Consider the following 21,826-nt stretch of genomic DNA (forward strand, 5'->3'; position numbering starts at 1 on the left):
AAGTGGTCTTCTCTTGGCTTTGACTATGCATCGAGTGCCTGCAGACATTAAATCAGTGGACATGGTTTTAAATGACCACGTGTGACATCTCTAAACAGGCCTTTCTGTGTGAGAAATAGGAAGAAATTTTGAAGAAAAACATGCATAATGATCATCAGACTTGTGTTTTCCTAGTTAAATTGGCACTGTGTGCATTACATGTTTTTGTTCGTGGTGGTATATTTGCTTTTTGTTTCCTTTCTAGAAAGATGCTTATTTCTGAGTCAATAAAATTTAAAAGCATTATTCATCCTTCAAATAGTAAAAATCATTTCTGAGCAATGGAAAGCCACTCGATTGCAAGCATTCGTTTTCTTACGTGGTAATTAAGTCAAAATGAAAGCTCAAGGAGTGCTTTATTCGTTCACTGATGGAATCATTCATTCAACAGTTATTAAGCTCCTACTAGGTGTCATGCAGTCGGGCACCTCAGATACAATGGTGCGAAAGTAGACACATCTTCATGCCTAGTGGGGTGCACGTATATTAAATTAATAAGTAAGTAACTTCTTAAACTCTAATTGTTACCCATGCTGTAAAGGAGATGCTTAGACAAAGGTTACGAAAATATGTAATTCACAGGAATGTGAACTTTGCAGCCACGTGTGGTTGTATAGCTCTGCCCTGAGGAAGCCATGATTTACCGCAAGTTAGCTGAGAGCTTTATTTCTATAGTTTCTCAAAGAAGACAAACAAAAAAACTTCAACTCTAAACAAAAGATTTGGCTAAAATTTTTGTGTGCTGGTATCAGAATTCAGGGTTTTGTTTTTAGTTTCCCGTGTTAGATAGGAAAAATAGTGAGTGTAAGAAGATAATATTTCCAGGATAAGCCATTTCTAAATGGTTCTTACTGATTATATCCAAGTTCCCTTTGAAAAGCCATATGGAGAAAATAGATCATCTTAAAACATAAAACCAAAAATCCTTAGTCACAAAACTTGAATTTTAGCTATTGTTTTTTCTCACAAAAATGTTCTGCTCCAATCCTTCTCAGATTTTCAGGCTGTATTTCTAATCTACTCTTTGAAGATAAAACACAGCATCATTTTCTCACCTCCAATGTGAAGGCAGTTTGGATATTTCATATCTTGATCTTTCAATCTCTTACCTCTGCGTTTTTACTTCTTTTCTTTGTATTAATATTCCTATTTTGCTAATATTTTTGCCATTCACATTAAATGTCTTCACTAAAGTACTTATTAAATAATGACTTGGTTCATCTAATTACTTTGGGCTAAACCCATTGTTTAAAAAAATCTGAGTAAATTTGAAGGTCTAATGGGCTTTATTCAATGATTCATGGGTGGGGTACATCCCATCTAGCAGAAAGAAAGGAACTTGGAGAAGTTGTACAAAATGGAAGGCATTTACAAGCAGAAGTAGGTGCGTCAAGGGGGCTTCTAATAAAGAGTGGATTGTTTCAAGGAAGATGGGGGTCTATCAAGCAGATGACCTCACTAGAGCTGACCAGGTGATTCCAGACTGGCTGGTTAAAGATCACCTTCCTGGAAGACGCTGCAACTCCAGTTAGGTATTAAGTCTTAGTTTGTTGACACGGGACGTAGCACAAGTGATTCATTTGGGACCTGTTGGTTCCTTTTTCTTTTCTTTTAACACTGAGAATATAAGGTATCCAGATCGTCTATGTATATAGATCAAAATAGGCTTACTGTCTTCCCTTCAGAACCATTCAACGCATTTCCCCTCAAGTATTTTCAAGTTCCTGGTCCCTTCTAGCCACTCTTCTCACCTTTGCTCTTGAACTTGGGTTCTTCACTTTTATTGAGTTCAACTTTCACTCAACTTCAAATTAACCTTCACTCAACTTTCAAATCAAATTACTCAAGGAAACATTTTCAAGTATTGTCCCTTTGATGTCCAAAGGACTTAGTGGTTTTCAAATTTACAGAATGAATACTGTATTTAGTTTTCTGAACATGAATGATGGCTACAGAGAGAGTTGTAACCAGATAGAATTTAGCGTGTGTTTCAGAGGTTACTTTTCCTGGTTAGAAAAAATAATAACAAATATGCTTTGTGTACAGCACACAAAGATATAGAAAAATATTAAAAAGTAAATAAAAATAACTCTAATCTAACCAAAGAGATTAAATTAGTGGTTTTCTCCACTTTATTTTTCCTTGTCGTTTGTCATATATCCACAAGAAAAAAACCTTACATCTTTTTCTTTTGTTAATTTTAAAATAGTTCCTGTATAACTGCATATTACAAAGATCTCAGTAATATGTAAATGAAGCTCTACTTAAATTAAATTAAATGACAATGGCCATTGTCTTCTCTCTAAGGGAGAAAAATAAAGATACTTAATCACTGTATTAACTTCCATTAAAGGCTCTTCTCAAGTTAAATTTGACACCTTTCATTGTTGAAATTTTAAATTACTTGAATATTTTTATAGGAAGTGTTCAACTTCCTCCCTCTCATTAATTCTGCAAAATTGAAACATTCAACAGATTTTTTTTTTTCTGACTTACAATGACCACCCAACATGCAATAGTACCTCTTTTGATCATCACTCATCCATTCATGATAAAGTAGGTAGTGAACATCTACTGGGTTGGGTTGTATATTTGACAAATCAAAGACGTAAAAAAACAGCAAGTATGTCCTCAAGTTTATGTGTTCTTTAATTATTTCCAATGTTTATTTGAAAAGGGAATTCATTTTAATGTGAAGGAAGTGAAATTTAAATAATAAAATGAAAACTTGTCACAACTTCATATCACATACCCTAATATAAAATGCAGGGATTTGTGTATTATTTAATATGTTAGAAACTCTAGTCTGCGTTTCTCTGTGAACATTAGATTGGCTCTGTCAGCCCCAAGTTTCACTGCATGCCACCACTACACACATCTGCTACTGTTGGCTACAGTCAAGTTATTTGTTTTTTCCTGTAGATTAAATGGTACAAATATTTTGCATTTGAAGACATAGCAAATAAAAGCATTTGAAGACATAGCAAATAAAAGCTAAAAGCATGAACCTTGGAAATATCCCAGGATCTAAAATTTGCATTCGATTATGGGAGTGAGGGGTGGCTTTCACATGGGCTTATGGATTTCTATCTCTAGATGCTACTTTGGCCAATGTTTCCCATTTATAACCTTAAAATCCTATCTTGAAGGTTCAGACACCCTCTCCAAGAGTAGAAGTAATTCCATTTCTATACTCCATGTGCCTCTTGAGGCCAGATCTGCCAGTAATGCTTAATTGGGTTGGAAGATAGTGGATAGTACCAGTTTATCATACAGGCAACTGACACAAAACTTTTTCACTTATCTGAGGTTGGTCTGTGTCTGGGTTCAGAGATGAAAGGTCAGTTCTTTATCCACTAAGTCCCCTAGACATTCCAAAATCCCCAGTACATTACAAATTTGAACAGTTTAAGCTCTCTTAAATAAAGAATCTCTTCTCTGGGTAAAGTATACAGTGTATATAGATACAGTGGAGAAGAAACATGTGAAAGGTCACAGCCATGACCTTTTAACATCAATAGTTTTATTTATAGCCAAGAGCTTAGTCTATAGGGCTTAATATAAAAGCAAGAAGAAAGACAAAGGTATCTGGTTAGCTTTATAATAGCTATCCGGTTATAGAAAATTTGTCTTTTTACTCTTGAGCTGAGAATAAAAATTATAATTTAAGTGACAACTATTTTAAAGTGAAGAATAACATTTCTCAATCATTTTTAATGGAACACATTCTATTTTTCTCTTGATATGGCCTAAAATAATCTGCCAGCTTTTAAAGGAATAGATTTATTTCTTCACATGTGTGATTCATTCTTAAAAGACAAAACAACAGTATTTTATTTTTATTACTACCTGCTTCCTTGTCACCTGTTTGGTGTGTCCTGCTGTACTTAAAATTACATGTGGGAGAGTTGCAGATTTCAGCACCCAAAAACCCTCTTTCATGGAGTTCTAGTAGTTTAGGAAATGTAGCATACACAGAAGCAAGCACTAATTTGCCGTTTTCAAAATAGTTCTCGAATACTCTTAAGAAACGCCTGAAGGTATATTGAGAGAAGTTCAAAGATGCCCCAAAACCCACAGTGGGAGCAAAGTGTGAAACAAGGCTAGAGAATTGGCCACCAAGGGCTGGGTGACAAGTTGAGACGAACACTCATCCTACAGGGAGCCTGGGAACAGTTTTATAAGGAAGAGAGCCTGATCTTAGTGACCTACTCAATTCCAGGAGACCAGGAAGCCACTGGGAAGTATGCTCTCAGAGAAGACCACCACCCTCTCCTTTCAACCCTCTTCATCAGGGAGATAATCAGAGCCTAAGACAATTTTGTCTTCTTGTCTCAAGAGACCAGTTTGCCTTTCTGAGCACCCTACCTGGTAGTTTGCCTCTCACTGGTATGATACTGCTAGCACAGTTTCCTACAATGTGTTCATTTAATTCAGGCTGAAGTAATAATAATGGAAACTGACCGATAGCTTTTTCTTTTTAACTGGAACTTCCCGAGACAACAAATTTACCCAAAAAGTTAACTAAATTGGTCAGAATTGCAAGCCCTGTATCCATGTATAGAATTGCCAAGGATGCCTTTCTGTAATACTCCAATTTAAGTTGAATGTAGTACTTGGGACTTTTGCCTTCTAGTTTTGTATCCTTGCTCCAAATTTATAACCAACCTTCTGGTGTGTTATAGAAATCTCTCTTCACGACTGCCTACACCAGAGACAGCAGCGCCCCAACCCTACACCCCCCCACCCCCCGTGCCACCTCCACTCAGGACTGCTATATTTTCTAGTTAAAAGGATATCTATTGAGTCATTAAACAAAACAAAACTTCAGTAAACAGTATCAAGTATTTAATAGTGGGTAAAAGCCCAAAGTATCAGGATTTGATAAGATGCTGAAGCGTCTTCTAGAAGGTGGAAGCCCAGATTCTGGATCCAGACAGACCTGGATTTGAATCTCTAGTCAAAGACCCACTTGATTTATGGCTTTGGCCAGAAGCTGAACTTCTTTAAGCCTCATTTCCTTAAAATGAGGACAGCATATACTACGAGGTGTGATAACTGCGAGGCTATAATGGGTTCATTTATGTAAATTACAGGGCTGGTTTATAGTAAGCAGTCACTTAATCTTAATTATTTTTAGTATCATTGAATTAAATGTCATTTGTACAATGAAAGAATAAGAAAATCAAGGTTATTGACAACATTTAGATAATGAAATGCAGCAAAATGTAGAGTTGCTTATTCTCCTTTTTTTGTAACATTTTAAGTGTGTCTAATATTTATCAGTAGCTACATCGAGAGAAAACTCTAAAATATATGTAAAATGAACAACAGTGATGAAATATTACTAGTGAAGTTCATTTCCTTCAACTATAACCTCCTTGTGGTCTCGGCAAAGGGACTATTTTAACCTCCTTGAAGAATGGAAGGGAAAAATCTTGCCCACGCTCTACTATAGAAAAAGTTTGTTAGATTAAAGTATCTTTTTGATGTCCTAACAGATTGTGAAATGCTGCCGTTATAAACCCGCTTCTCTGCTACCCAATCATACAAACCTAAATCCAGCCCTACTGAATTATTATTCTCTCTGTCCTGCCCTGAGTCAAGCTCAGAATGAGAACTAGTCCAGGTATATTTTGGCCCTTCAGCGCCACCAAGACCAAAACACCTTTATCACAAGGAATAATTCCGGGTCTAATGGTCCTCAGGTTTTCTTTGCTTCCATTGCATTCCATTTTTATTAGTCAATTTATTTTTTGAATGCCTACCATGTTCCCAACCCTGCACCAGACCCTTTCAGCAAACATGAGCAGAGTAAGCCATAATCCCTGCCGTGGACAAGTTTAAAGCCTAAATAAAGGAGAAAACAAGTAAACCAGTAAATGCACCATCTTCAGTGAACTGTTATCCATTTACATGGTAGAGAATCAGATAAAATCTAGTGTTTAAAAATTTAGATTTTATGTTGTACAGGCAGATGGTGTTCACTCTTAGTGATTGGGAGGGAGATTAAAGAAGACATCTGGGGTGCTGCTGATGTTCTGTTTCTTGGTCTGGGTATAGATTTTACAGCTGTGTTCAGTTTGTGAAAAAATCATCGAGTACATCAAGTGACACACTTATGTTTTTCTTTTTTTTAATATATGTTTTTCTTTTATATGTTATACGCTCAATAATTCTTTATAAAAAATATAGACCTCTATTCCCTTTGCACAACACAGACACTTAGATAGGTACACATATTCCTTAGTCTCAACAAATATTTTAAAATTTGAATTATAATTATAATTTAAATTTCTAAAAACTTAAAAACAGTAGAGTCTTCACTGTTCTTCACAACCATGAAAACAATCCTTATTTTGTAAATAAATTACTATGCTGAATCTTCAGTTATGCCTCTATTCATAATAATTTTGTTCTATTCAAAGCCACTAAGACTATTCCCATATATTCCAGCGATATTATATTACCATAGCTATCCCAAAGAGCACCTCCCACAAGAAAAGTCAACACACCAGTTGCTCGGAAATTTCCATTTGGGTCTCTTATTTTTTGCACCTACCAACAGCTTACTTAATGATGCCTTGAGCAAACAAGTAATTGCATTCACTGTATCCTCTTGGTATTACACCGTATTAACATCTTTCATTTTTTTTTTCATGAAAATGTCATTTGTGAGTATGATTTACTTTTTAAAAATGCTCAATTTCCACTGCTGAATATAAAATGCATCCAACTCGTGGAAAAAATATAGCACCAAGCAAAGCAGCCCCCTAAAATTGTTTTAAAATTAATTCCATAGATATCACATAATTTCCCCAATAAATATACTGTCAAGCAACACATAGCAAATAGTGCTAGATTTACTCCTCTCTGCAGAGTTTAATCCCGTTGAAAACATATCCCCTTGAATTTTCCATAGATTTCATGCCACAAGATTCATCTTATCCCTTACTCCTCCTAAGCCCACATTCCAGGCTCCTCTTTCTCTATCCTTGATGACAAATACGATTCTATAATATGTATGAATCTCTGAAAAGCACTTGTTTTTTTCCTAAATTACAACCCCAGAACTCACTCTAGTCTCTACCTACTCTGTACATTCTCTCTGTCAATGTAAAGAGGTATTGCCAAGGTTTTCAGGGCATGACCCTTAGCTCTAGCTTCCAGACCCAAGTGACAGCAAGAAATCCAACCATTTCCCACTCAACTCAAAACCCACCTGTATTCTCTTGAAAGCTGCTTCCCTCCTTCTCCACCTCACATCTCCCTGCCCCCAAACAACCCTCTGTGTTCTCTCTGTTGGTAAATGACAGTCCTTCTCTTGAATAACCTTCCAATATCCTTCTCACTATACCTTTGCTAGAAAATTTCCTCTTCACTGTTATCTTTTATCCCGTTCTTGACGCCCTCTAATCGCATACCCCTGCAGTTAAAATATATATTGTGATGTGCATAACACTGTTCTTTTATTCATTCATTCATTCACTTTTTGTGTGTGGCAAATATTTGCTGAGTACTACCCTTCCTAGGCTTTTGATACACAGAGATAAACAAGACTCATTCCTTTCTATGATGAAACTGTCTCAAGAGGGAGACATACAAGAATGGCTTTCTCACATGTATATTCTGTAGCAGAGAGTTTAAATGCCTGTCATATATGCCATATAATGGTCTTCACAATCTGGGCTCTCCAAACCTCTCCTGCTTCATTGACTACATTTCCCTAGTATGTGTCCTTCACTGCAGGCCCCCAGAACTACATGTAGGTTTCCAGTAAGCCTTGTCCTTTTTTTTTTTTTAAGATTTTATTTATTTATTTATTTATTCGACAGAGATAGAGACAGCCAGCGAGAGAGGGAACACAAGCAGGGGGAGTGGGAGAGGAAGAAGCAGGCTCATAGCGGAGGGGCCTGATGTGGGGCTCGATCCCAGAATGCCAGGATCACGCCCTGAGCCGAAGGCAGACACTTAACCGCTGTGCCACCCAGGCGCCCCTCCAGTAAGCCTTGCCCTTATGCTTCTGTGCCTTTGGGCCCTCAGTCTGAAATGTCCTTCTCCACCTTGGTAGTCCAGCAAATGGATTCGGGAACTATTTTCTGGCCTCCTCAGACAGTTGGCATCTGTCCTCTGTACTCAATAACATCTTGTGCAGATTTAACATTTATCACACTATTTACTAATTATTGATTTTCACTTTCGCCTTTCCTACTAGACAGTGAGGTGCATGAGAGCAGTGATTGAATCTCCTGTGTCCTTCGGGTTGAATGAACAATAATCATATACTTGGGAATAAGAAAATGATTAAGAACACAGCCCAGGGAGTCAGACAGCCATGGGTATAAATCCCAGATCCACTCTGTAATAACTATGCAACCTTGAGAAGTCACTTGTCTTCTCTGAGCCTCAGTTTCCTAATCTGTTAAAGGGAATAACAATGTTTATTTTAAAGTGTCTGTGAGAATGGCACAAGATCATGTGAATAAAGTGTTAGCTCTCGTGTCTGGTCCGTAGTAAGTTCTCAATAATGTTTAGCTATTTTTATTATTATGCCTGAAAAATGGTGGCAGCATATGGTGCCCTTTACATTTTACAACTGTGCTTAGGTGGTAAAAAAAACAAAGGCTGGAAGGGGAAGTGAAGTAACTTTCAAGAATTTACTGTGTATCTATCATACTTGGGATATGTTATCTCAGTGATTTTCCCAGCTACTTGGGGGAAATAAGGAATATTACTAACATTTTATAAATGAAAAAACTGAGTCTCAAAAAGCAGAAGCGACTCCTTCACGGGCATAGAGGTTCAGCTGTAAGACACACTGTCTCAGCTTCAGCTGCCATAACAAATACCACAGACTGGGTGGCTTAAACAAGAAACATTAATTTCTCACAGTTCTCGAGGCTGGGAAGTCCAAGGTCAAGGTGTAGGGAGACTCGGTACCTGGCGGGGGCCCTCTCCCTGACCTGCAGATGGCCACCTTCTTGCTGTGTCCTCACATGGCGGCAGGAAGAAGAAAAATCTCTCTCTTCCTCTTTGTATAAAACCACTATACTGGGGTCTCATTCTTATGATCTCATTTAGCCTCCATTGCCTCCTAAAAGCCTAATCTCAAAACACAGCCACATTGGAGTTATGACTTCAACATACGAATTTGGGGGGGACACAATTCAGTGCATAACACTCGTGTTTTTTCACTGAATCTCACCGCCATAAACAAAGATGAACTGGCGTGAACAGAGTTCATTACTGCAATCCGTAAAAGTATAAGTTCTGAATCCAATTTACCCAAAAGCTTGAAGATTTTAATCATTCTCCCTTTATTCCTTACCCTATTACTAGAGTTTCTTGAGCATCCAAAATATAACTGTTGGAAAGTAAACAGTAGGTGTATCTCATAAGCTATCCATCCAAAAGGAGCATTTTTAAGAGACAAATAATTTAAGGCAGAAGACATTCTGGACCATGAGTTGGAAAATATGCAGCTCTTTGGGGCACCTGGCTGGCTCAGTCAGTAAAGCGCGCAACTCTTTATCTCAGGGTCATGTGTTCAAGCCCCACATTGGGCATAAAGCTTACTTTAAAAAAAAAAAAAAAAGCAAAAAATACTTTAAAAAAAAAAAACAAGAAAATAGGTGGCTCTTCAACACAGTGACTGGGAGCAGGAGTGAGCTATTCCACATTGTGCACCACTGTATATGTCATATGCCAATAAAAAGTTCTAAAATTTAAAAACACCACTTCTGGGTATATACCTGAAAGAGTGGAAAGAAGGAATTTGAATAGATATTTGTATACTCACATTCATAGCAGCATTATTCACAATAACCTAATGAATGAAACAACCCACATGTCCAGCGACAGATGAATAGATAAACAAAATATGGTATATCCATACAATGGAATATAACTCAGCCTTAAAAAGGAATGGCATTCTGATACATGCTACACCATGGAAGAAAGTCGGAAACATGCTAAGTGAAATAAATCAGACACAAGAGGACAAATAGTGTATGTTTCTACTTGCAAAATGTTTTAGTTTGGGCTTTTATAATAAAACACCAAAGATCTGGTGGCTTATAATCAACAAGCACTCATTTCTCATAGTTCTGGAGGTGAGGAAGTCCAGCTCAAGGCACTGGAAGAGTCTGTGTCTGGTGTGAGCCTGTTTTCTCATTCAAGGACAGTCATCTTCTTGCTGTGTCCTCCCATAACAGAAGAGACAAGGTCGTTTTCTGGAGTCTCTTTTGTAAGGGTACTAATCCAATTCATGATAGCAAAGACTACCAAAGGCTCACCTCCTAAAACCACCACACTGGGGACTAGTATTTCAACATATGAATTTGGGACGGACAAAAATATTCAGTCTATGGTATAAGAAGTACCTGGAGTGGTCAAATTCATAGAGACTAAAAGCAGAATAGTATTCATTAGGGGCTGAGGGGAGAGAGAAAAATGGGAATTATTATTTAGTGGGTATGGAGTTTCAGTTTGGGATGATGAAAAAGCCCTGGAGATGGATAATGGTGATGGTTACACAATAACATGAATGTATTTAATGATTAATGACTCCAAATTGTACATCTAAAAATGATTAAGGTGGTAAGTTTTACATATATTTTACCATAATAAAAAAATCAAAAACCAAGATAAAAATGGAGGCATGTGCCTTCCTCTTCTCTCTCAATGGAAACTTGCCTACCTGTGCACAGGATCCTCTAGACAAATTCTCCCACATTTCCTCCAAGTGGTTTCTTTTCAAGGCCACCACCGTTTTCATCCTCAGGATCCATCTCTGAGATCTCCTTCTGTCATCAGCCACCTTCTTTACCTCAAGGCTACATGTCAATATTTCCCTGGGCTGGCTCTGTTTCACCTCCAGGAGTAGAAGAGAATATCTTTAGAAGAATCTACTTGTTTAATGTGATCAAGAGATTTGAGTTATTGACCACCATACACGAATGTCTTATATATGTTATATCATCCCCACACCAATATTCTAAAATATACTTCTTGCAGTGAAAACCCTAGAAATAGCTAATTTATTGTTTCTCTGAGTAGAATACAATCCGTTGACCAAAATTTTAAACATTTATTTATACCTCACCTATTTGTAAACAGACCTAAGACTAAAATGAAATGGCCAACTTCACAACAGAATAATCTGGAAACAATAGTTAGAATACTTTGTCATTTTATTTTCAAATAATACCAAAATACCTATTCCACTGAGCTAACTATTCATTTATTTTTGTCTATATAATATCAAAAAAGTTTGACCAAATTTTTCACTGAGTTTATTAATGTTTTTACTGAATTTCCAGATGTTTTGCTTTCACATATTGGTGTCACTATATATCTTTATTTTCCCCTTACACTATGATTCCTATGTATAGTTTATTGCTGGGGGATAGCTGCAGGGCAGGACAGATATTAAAACTATAGAGGATCTCATAAGATGTGAAGCTGAATATCTTTTTTTTTTTAGATTAGGTAACCTTTTTATAGCTTTGAGGGAAAACATGGATAGTACTCCTGTGTGTGTGTGTGTGTGGGTGGGTGGGTGGGTGGGTGTGAGTGTGGGTGTGGGTGTATATTGACAAAGAATTCTTTTATATTGAGAATGAGCAAAACCTTATGCCAACCATTGTAAGAAAACTCTAGAAGTCTCGGGGTTTTTTTTATTTATAGGTCTGCCAGGGAACTTCATTTATATACATATAACCCAATTCATATATAACCTCAGAGGAATTAGTACAGACTACTGGTTAAGAAGGCAGAGTTCTTTACAGGGTCATGAGATCTAGCCCTGATTTCGGCTCAGTGCGGGGTCTGCTTGACACTCTCTCTCCCTCCCCCTCTGCACCCCCAGCACTCCACGTGCACTCTCGCTTTTCCTAAAATAAATAAATCTTAAAAAAAAAAAAAAAAGAAGGCAGAGTTTTACTCTCAGCTCTGACATTTCCTAGCTTTTCTCAGTTTTCTCATCTGTACGGAGCAATAAAAATTACAACTTCCTTATGGAATGTTGAATGAAAAAGGACTCAACCCAGTGACATGCTCAGTTAATGTTAGTGTTCATGCTGAGAACCAGGAAACTTGTCATTTTTAATTATGAAATAACGTCTACATTACCAACTTTGGGTCATTGTCTTTAATTTAAATAAGCAGTTTAGTTGTTGTTTCAAAGGAGCAACATTTCCTAGGCAGACTGTTCAGAGAAGAGCAAGGAGGACAGGATGGTTGGGAAAGACAAGGAGAGGGAGCTATGGCTAAGGCAGGGGCTGTAGTCAGAGAGGAGGCAGATAGTAGAGCCAACAATTTTGTTTTGTTCACAATTTAGGCAGCAAAACAAGGTATTTGGAAAAGCATGAATCTGGGAGCATTTTGTTATCACCGCACTACACTATCCTATTTCATCCCTTTTGGAATGATGACATTTTCTACTTTAATTTTAATGATGCAATAATTCACCACTTGAATTAGCTCATGGTAAATCATGATATATCTTTTTCTTTGTTGTTGCAGGTTGTTCATTTGTTCAACTACTACCATTTGGGGCTTTAAAAAAAGGTTTTAGCTCCTAGTTGTATTTTCTTATGGTCCAACTGGATGGCATGAACTCACTTTAGGTTAAGAAACAACACATTTTTTTCCCAAGAGAAATCTCTACATTCCAGGTTCCTGAGTGACAGGTAGACTCCAGGTCCTTGGTTGGGGGCCTGAAAAATCTCTGAACCTTCACGGAAGCAACTACTTTTTTTTTTTTTTTTTTTTAATATCTCTGGTTACTTGACTCTTTGCCCCTCCTATTTCTTAAAACAAAGAACTCTGGGATTCAGAGGCAAACATATATCCTTCTATCCAGCTCTCAGATTTTAAGTCCTATATTCTACTGAGCATGATAAAATTGTTCCAAAGTAAATGAAAACTGGCTTGTCAGAATCTTGCTTTCTATATTTCTGATGGTCTCTGGACTAATAAGCAACATGTAGATGGCATTTCTCAGGTCCCAAAGCATATTAAAACTTTCTTTTCATGGAAGAACTAGTTCTTTGCCTGAACTGTATCACCTGCCCAAGGACTTCAAGAGCTTCAAAATATATACCCGTTGGAAACTCATGTGTTATACTCATATTGTTTTCATACTGGAGTTTCTTTTTCAAATCGTTGAAATATAATAAAGAATTTGTTTTAACTAAACCTTCAACCTTTTATCCTTATATCTCCATCATGAATGGACACAGTATCTTAGGGAGTTTAGACAGTTTCCTTGACTTAGTTATAGCCCTAATGATTATAAACTGAAATTTTATTAAAAAAAAAAAAACAACTTTTGCTTGGTCTATTTTGCTTTTTGAGTTAATCTTTTATAATTCATAAAAGTAGCAAATTCTTATAAATATTTCAGATATTACAGTTCTATTTGAAGTTAAAGGTGTCCCTAATCTCAGAAGTAACTATTTGTAATTATTTGGTATCATTATAGATCTTTTCTTACACACATACTCAATCAGAATATTAGCATATATTTGTTACAACTCTGTTTGTCTTCCCTATTTTTCTTTCCTCCAACTGTATCCCACTCTTAATCCTCATCCCCCAATTCAATCAGGTATGCAAATTTATATTTCTTTTCCTCAGGATTTTTTTCTCTTTTTAAGGATGAAAGCAAAATTGGCTCCAAGTCAGTTTCCTCTAGTCTTTTGTGTTAATTTAAAGTCATATAAGAGGTTATCTAGGTGTGTTTGAAGAAGCCAGAGGAGAGGAGGGAATCTTTGAGGTTTATTGGAGCATGGAGCATAATTTAATAAATAAAGGGTGGAAGTCTAGGATACATGTGAAGGACTCCTGCTGTCCGGGCTCAGCATCCTAGCACCCAGACTTCCCAGATGACTGCATGAGTTCCTCTAAGAGGGCAGTGTCTGCTAAACAAGTATCCCCACCTCCATAAGGATTGCTCTGCCCCACATGTACCAGAAGAGCAGGAAGACACCAGATTTCAAACGCTTATCCCTCGCCTAGAAAAATGATCAGTGTTGACAATGACGGACTGAAGATTAGCTCTTCCTCCCACGTGTGAGACAGTAACTAGTGAAAGGAAAACAGGACCCAACGCAGCTGCAATTGAATTGTCCATAAGACAGGGAGGATGGGGTCAAGAACTGATTTAACTACACGCAACAACAATAAATAACTGGATACTTCTTATATATCTGAGATGTCAGCTGGGATAGCCTCCAAATATTGATGTAGAGTTGGGGGATGGGCTTCATTTCATTATGCTTGTTTTTTGATAACAAAACTGGGACCATAACATGCCTTTTTTTTATAAATTGGCTTTGCAAGCAATACTTAGAGAGATCTTTCCATGACTGTATATTGTTTCATACTTCATCCTTTTTGCCAGAATAGACAGTTCAGAAGGAAAAAATACACACACACACACACACACACACACACAGATTTGGTGAAAGGAAGATAAAGTCATTCTTTAACTGCTTCTAGTTTATTTTATCTTACTGGTTTGATTTTTCACATTTAAAATTTTAATGCATCTGGAGTTGTATTATGGTTCAAGTTCAGGATGCAATGTGGGTATAAGTGGCTAGTACTTGTTTCCACACTTTCTCCCCCAGTGCTTAGCATTGCCACCTTAGTCCTATAGTAAACTTCTTCATCTTTGAATGCTTGCTACTAAGTTCTCTATCCTATTGTTCTAGTCTATTAGTGGCAAATTGCTCTGCTTTAATTATTATATGCTTTATGATAAGTCTAGATAACGAGTAAAACAAAACTTCACTTAAGATTTTCTAACCGATTGCCTTATTTGTAATTACCTAAATATTGCCTATATCCATGTTTATATTCTCCTTTTCTTATTCTTAGTATTATTTAACTATTTTCTTTCTTTTTTCCTTGATGAGACTTGCCAGAAAACTTCCCACTGTTTGGTTTTGGCTTCTGGTTTTGACAGTTTTTCTTTTCTGTCTCTTTGGTTAAGCCATTTTCAATTTTATTTAAAAAGTTTATTTTTTGTTAGTTTTTCCCTGTTTTTTCCTCTTTCATTAATTTTTCCTTTAAAAATTCTCTATTTCTCAAAGGAAATTTAAATAACATAAAATCAAATTATAAATGACATAAAACCAAGTTACAAATGTTAACATGATTTCCCCTTTCGTAATGTACACATATATCAAATCATCACATTGTACACTTTAAAATCTTACAATTTTCTCGATTGTACTTCAGTAAATAATAATAGTCCTCACTTCAGCAGCACATTTACCAAAATTGGAATGATACGGAGAAGATTAGCAGGGCCCCTGCACAAGGATGACAGCCAAATTTATGATGCATTCCATGTTTTTCTCCAATAACATAAATACACAAATAAATAATAACAATGATAATAAAATGAAATGAAAGCATTAAAAAGTAGACATGATTCTAAAACATTAATACAGAAAATTCCTCATGTCAAGAGTAAACCTTTTTTTAATTCTTTTAGTAGGTAAGTGGGCTTTACTAATTGAATTATGTTAGCAAGTAGGTCTGCAATGAGCCTACGAGTAGATGGTCTTCTACTGGATAATTTGAAGATCAACAAAAATAATCCTTACAAAAATATCACCTCTGCTACCTAAACTGGGCATCGCATTCCATTCCTATGCAAGTTAATATCCAACTATAAGGCTCTTGGTTCCTGGAGACCCATCATGGCTGCCCCTCTCAGCAATGGCCCTCAAACTTCAGCATTCCGTAACAATGACTGAGAAAGCTGATTCAAAAGGCAAATGGAGAGGGTTTAATATGGGGCCCAAGAATCTCACATTTAAACAACTATTTCAGTTGATTAAGATGGCAGTCATCCTAGAACCACTTTCTGAAAAATACTGCTATAGAAGATGAATAGTTACGCATTCATTTACCTGGAAATCATCCCAGCACTCTCTCCCTCTTAGCCCCCTTCTACCAGTGGATAATATAAGACAAATATATAAGACAAAGGACAGAGGCAGAAGATAATATAAGACAAATCTCAGAGGGAGAAGATACTAGAGTGATAACACCTAACTGGGAAGCGGTTTTGAAGGTGCCCGACCAAGAAAGGATACAAGTTATTTGAGTTTTGGGGGGCATTGGCCAATAGAATTTCCTGCAATGATGAAAAATGTTTTATATGTGCATGCTCTGATAAGTAGCCATTTGTCACATGGCTTTTGAGCCTGTGAAATGTGGCCAGTCCAGCTGGGTAACTGAATTTCAAATTTTAAATTTTATTTAATTTTAATTAATTTCAATTTAAATGTATATAGTTATATGTGAGAGTGGCTATCCTAACAACAGCACGGGACTGGAGCTTTGTCTAAGGCTGGGATAGGGATTTAGTCAAAAGAAAGTTGATACTAAATTAAACTATTTCTAATTTACAATTTTGCCAAAGGTCAGCGTGATTATTTAGGATCACGGTATCTAATCTTGATATCATGCTACCAGGGAAAGTCGTAAAATTGGTAAAATGTATTTAACTAATAGTTCCTCTATCATTCTGCCAGTCAAATAAATTGCTTTCGATACCGAAACCATTGAAGTGTATTTTCAAGAAATCTTAGTGACAGTTTGGCAAATGATAGGCAGAAGAAAAAATATTAGTGGTAAATATCCTTAGTATACTCTTCAAAGTCTGTCAAGCTAAATTTTCAGTGGTCATTGAAATTTTATTTTGAGTTTAGAAAATTTAAAAAGATCTTTGAGTGAGGAAACTTTATTAGTAATGGTGTTAACGCTTATAGAACACTGACCAGATGAAAAGGAGTAGGTGAAGTGCTCTACACACACATTATTTGACTTAACCCTGATGGCACCAACACATTGTATTAATCGCATTTTGAGATGAACGAATCAAAAAATCAGAGAAGTTAAGTAACCAGCCCAAAGTGGCACAGCCGGTCATGTTAAAACAAGGTCAGAAACAAAATCTGTTTGCCTCCAGAACACGATGCTAAGCTGCCTCTTTTTATTTAATCTTGGAATAGGGGATTTGACCAAAAAACTTCCTCGGATGTTTAATATTTTTAAAAATCAGTTCTACTGTATGATGGCTAAAATAATAAATTTGAAATGCTAATAAATTGTTCTAATGCTAATATTCTTTCTAAGGATGGTGACTTCTCTGATGAGCAGGTCCTCAACTCTAATGAGCACCTTGGTAAGCTGCGGTTTGTGATGGTGAGTCTGAGGTGAATTCTAGAGCTTGAGGGCTGGGGAAACTGCCCTTCAGGAGAGGGAAGAAACTGAAATTCCTGAGGCAGTTCTGAGGTAGGAAATGAGGAGATGGGATCGAGGAGGAAAGAGAAAGGAGAAGCGTCCTTATGAGTTTTAAAGGGATAAAGCCAACCAATGTGGATTAAAAAGCCAGTGATATTCCCCTGTGGCTGGTGGCTCAGGGACATTTTAAAATCAGACAAAGCTCATGCCCAGTTTAGTTGCTTTGCTACCATATAAACCACACCTCCTCTCCACCTAGTCCCCTTTAAGCTTTCTTATTTTTGTTAAGATTTTATTTATTTGAGAGAGCGGGAGCATGAGCTGGGGGAGGAGCAGAGGGAGAGGGAGAAGCAGACTCCCTGCAAAGCAGGGAGCCCAACTTGGGACTTGATCCTGGGACCCTGGGATCATGACCTGAGATGAAAGCAGACGCTTAACCGACTAAGCCACCCAAGTGCCCCTGCCTTTAAGCTTTATTACATATCACTCAATTCACTAATGTTTGTGGGAGTCTTGCTTTGTTTTGCTTCGTTTTGATTTTGAGAAAACTTAGTTTCAGTTCTACGCTAGCTCAGAGATCTGGAAATCTAAAAAATGCAAACTTCTCCTCTTGACCCATCTTCCACTCCAATAATTCACATTACACAGTATTTCCTCAAGGCATAGAATTTGGGGTTCAAGTCTATTTTATGCCACTCTTGGGGAGCATAAAGGTCTCAGCTGAGATCCAGATAATGTTTTAATTACATATACATTTATCGTTCTCAGTAGGATGAGATAGCCACCCAATTACTGGCCCTAAACCTGCTAATGGGTGGATGCAGCCCGACTGTCTCTTCTGACAAAGCATGAAATCCAAGTGTCAGAACAGACCCAAAGGTTATCTAGTTCAATCTCCTCTTTGATACTTGGATGCCTCTTGAAACTTCCCTACCGTGATCGTGTTTGTTTGTTTTCTTTGAACTCCAGTTAAAAAGAACTCAAGAACTCCTGCAAGAGCATATTTCACCCAAGAAACTTAGCTTAGCTTCTCATAGTCATAGTTCTATTGTTTGGAGCTGTATTGAATGACTGAAATTTCTGGTCTAAGTGACTGCCAGTAATTTCTGACTCTTTCCTCCCTCTCACCCCAGTTAACACATCCCTAATTCCATCAACCATTTCTCTTAGGATATTTTGTGAGGACTTTAATCATCCCAAATACTCCTCCTGGAAGAGTTTTCAGCTTTTCCACGGTCCTTAAAATATGATATCCAAATTCAAACAAAATTGTGAGAATAATCTGACCAGCACAGTATGGATCTGGGTTCTGACCACCATCTCAATGGATCCACCAATCTCAGAACACAATCCAAGCTTTAGTTTAATCATTCTTTGACAACCATATCTAATGGCTTAAGGGTAATGTCAATTTTTCTGTGTTGCCACTTAGCCCTCATTATGAATCTGACTTAATTTTTTTTACACTGTACAAAAGAATCTTTGCAGCATAAAGGAAAGAGCGTGAACTTCAAAGTTAGCGAGTTACCCATTTGCATTCAGTCTACATCGTATTAGCTATGTGACCTTAAAGAAGTTACTTAACCTCTCTGAGACTGGATGTTGTAATATTGGGTAGAATCCAAATACTTCCTATATATCATCTCATTTAATGCTCATAGCAAGTTTTTGTAGTAGACTAGAAAGATGTTATCATCCCCATTTTATAGATGAGCTTATAGGAGACCACACAAATAAGATTTCACATTCTTTCTTCAATAATTACAGATCTTCATTTCGGTTACCCATTCTAGAATGTTATCTAAAACATGAAAAGATTTCTAGTTTATTATATCTACTTCTTCTACATAGAAAAAAATGCGACTAATTCATTCATCACATGTTGGTTATTAATCATCTACTTATGCCTGACGCTGTCCTGGGTATCAAGGAAAGCAGCAAACAAAGGTCTGTGCTTTCATGGATATTTAGGTAGAATTGAAAGACAAGAAACAGACACACCATTAGAGACCTTTAACTCTAGGAAACAAACTGAGGGTTGCTGGAGGGGAGGCAGGTGGGGGGATGGGGTAACTGGGTGATGGGCATTAAGGAGGGCACTTGATGCAACTAGCACTGGGTGTTATCAGTTGTATAACTGATGAATCATTAATTCTACCTCTGAAACCAATAATACACTACATTTTAGTTAATTAAATCTAAATTAAAAAATAAAGTTTGCTTTATATGAAATTTTAAAAAAGAAAGACAAAAAACAAATAATATGACAAGGGACAATACTTACTGAAAAAAATAAAATAGGGAAATGGAATATGCGGTGACATGAGGGATGGTGGTCATGCCGCTTTAGTCAAGAATGGGTGGCTCATTTGTTAAGCATCTGACTTTGGGTAAGGGTGTGATCCCAGAGTCCTGGGATCGAGCCCCGCATCAGGCTCCTCCGCTGGGAGCCTGCTTCTTCCTCTCCTGCTCCCCCTGCTTATGTTCCCTCTCTTGCTGGCTGTCTCTCTCTCTCTGTCAAATAAATAAATAAAATCTTTAAAAAAAAAAAAAAAAAGAATGGTTGGGAAGGAGCGCCTGGGTGGCTCAGTCAGTGAAGCGTCTGATCTTGGTTTTAGCTCAGGTCATGATCTCAGGGTCCTGGGATCGAGCTCCACATTGGACTCTGTGCTCAGTAGGGAGTCTGCTTGAGAATCTCTCTCTCCCTCTGCCTCTGCCCCCCTTCACACTCTCTCTCTCTCTCAAAAATAAATAAACAAATCTTAAAAAAGGAAAAAAAAAAAGAATGGTTGGGAAAACTCTCTGATACTTTGCCATGGGTGCAGAGCTGAGCGTACCTGGGAAACTGCACCCCAGCCAATGGAGCCAGCAAGTTCAAAGATACTAATGGGAAGTATGTTTGGTTTGTTTAAAGAATGGCAAAAAAAGTCAGTAAGACTAGATTGGAGCAAATGACAAAAGTGTGGTCTTGGTAGTAAATAGATCAGGGAGTGGGGCCCACACCAGGCAGGGGCTTCTAAGCCATGAGAAGACATCTGGATTAACCATCAGAAAGACTTGACTGGAGGAGTGACACGATCTGATATATTCTTTGAAAGGATCCCTCTGGCTGCTGTGGGCTGTATGAGCAAGGGCAGAATAAGGTAGACCAGTGAACAGCTATTGCGGTAATCCAGACAAGACATCATGCTATTCAGACTATAGTGATAATGATAAGGGTGATTAAAAAGTGCTCCATGTTTTGACATTTTGAAAGCCATGCCTCCAGATACATTACTGGTATTTGTATGTAGGGTGTGGGAGAAAGAAAATTGTCAAGGATTTTGCCCTGAGTAACAGGAAGAATAGAATTGCTCATTACTAACACTGAGAATCTGTAGGAGAAATCACAGATTTTAGGAGTTAAAAATCAGGAATTTGTTTTGCATATGTTACGTTTTGGATATCTATTACACACCTACCTGGAGTAAGCCTCTGAAGGAGTCTAGAATCTAAGTCTGGACAAGTCCGGGCTATCGGGGGAAAAAAAAAGAACGTCCAGAGAATGGATGATACTTAAGGCCATGGGAGTGGATGTAGTCACGTAGTGAATGAGAGGAGACAGAGGAAAAAAGGATGAAGGACTAGATCTGCAATACTCCCACCAGCCAGGAAGATGAGGAAGATTCATGACCGAGGTGAGGTGGAGTGGCCAGTGCGGTAAAGCAAGATGAAGAAAGTGTCACCAGTGGTAAAGGTGCTTGCTTGTAGCACACACAATCTCCCACTACCGCTGACAGTAGCTCTTTGATCTCATCAGCTGGTATTCCCAAGATTCAAAGCCAGAATACTTGAACTTATTTAGACAAGTTGGATGCGCTCTTATCATTTGTCACCCACCTTGCAGTACTGTAACCAAGAACATTCTCTTGAAGGTTAGACCACAATGCATGCTTCACTGCTCAGGCTTCCCCAGCTAGAGCAATGGTGGCTGTATTTAGCTTTGACCCCTCTTTCATCTCAAATCCTTGTATTAGCTAAAACCAAGCTCTTATTCCTCATCACTGCCACCCATGGAGCAGAGCTAGACCTGTTATTCCCAGGAGACAAATAACAGAAATAAAGATTCTGGTTCATAAGTTTATAAATAACCAATTGTGGTGTTAAAGGCTAAATACATTTACACATGTGTGGTCACATTGCTTTTTGTTTGCCGACCTCATTTTATATAACCTGGGCCAACAAAACCAACAAGAGAGGAAACACACAGGTATAAGGTCAATTCAAGGGTTCAACGAAGTGCTCCAAATGATAGAATCAGCAGATAAAATGCTTCACAGGTTGCTAAGATACCTTAATCTGGGAAAAGAATCAGAATTAAGTTTTTGTTAAGAGGTTTATCATTCCCTATCCTGATCCTTTGATAGAGATAGTCTATAGGAATCTTAGCTTAGCAATTATATGGCTGGTGTAATTGGGAAAAAAGTTAGAAAAGGGGTTTGAACAGAAAGATAATAGTTTAAGAATTTGAGAAGTCACT

General features: G+C 37.4%; 1 long non-coding RNA gene and 1 other non-coding gene across 2 annotated transcripts in view; both read left to right on the top strand.

Moving 5' to 3' along the window:
• The window catches only part of LOC113253034 (uncharacterized), a 33,015-nt gene that overhangs the window by 3,953 nt on the left and 7,236 nt on the right, over positions 1–21,826 (top strand). The window contains exon 2 of the long non-coding RNA XR_003315211.4: positions 17,200–17,268. This is a non-coding gene — a long non-coding RNA (uncharacterized LOC113253034). The remainder of the gene's footprint in view (positions 1–17,199; positions 17,269–21,826) is intronic.
• Positions 15,301–15,407, top strand: LOC113253088 (U6 spliceosomal RNA). The gene has a single exon (XR_003315229.1). It is a non-coding gene; the product is annotated as a U6 spliceosomal RNA (small nuclear RNA).

Source organism: Ursus arctos, unplaced genomic scaffold (assembly GCF_023065955.2).
Source record: "Ursus arctos isolate Adak ecotype North America unplaced genomic scaffold, UrsArc2.0 scaffold_6, whole genome shotgun sequence".
NCBI classification, from domain to species: Eukaryota; Metazoa; Chordata; class Mammalia; order Carnivora; family Ursidae; genus Ursus; species Ursus arctos.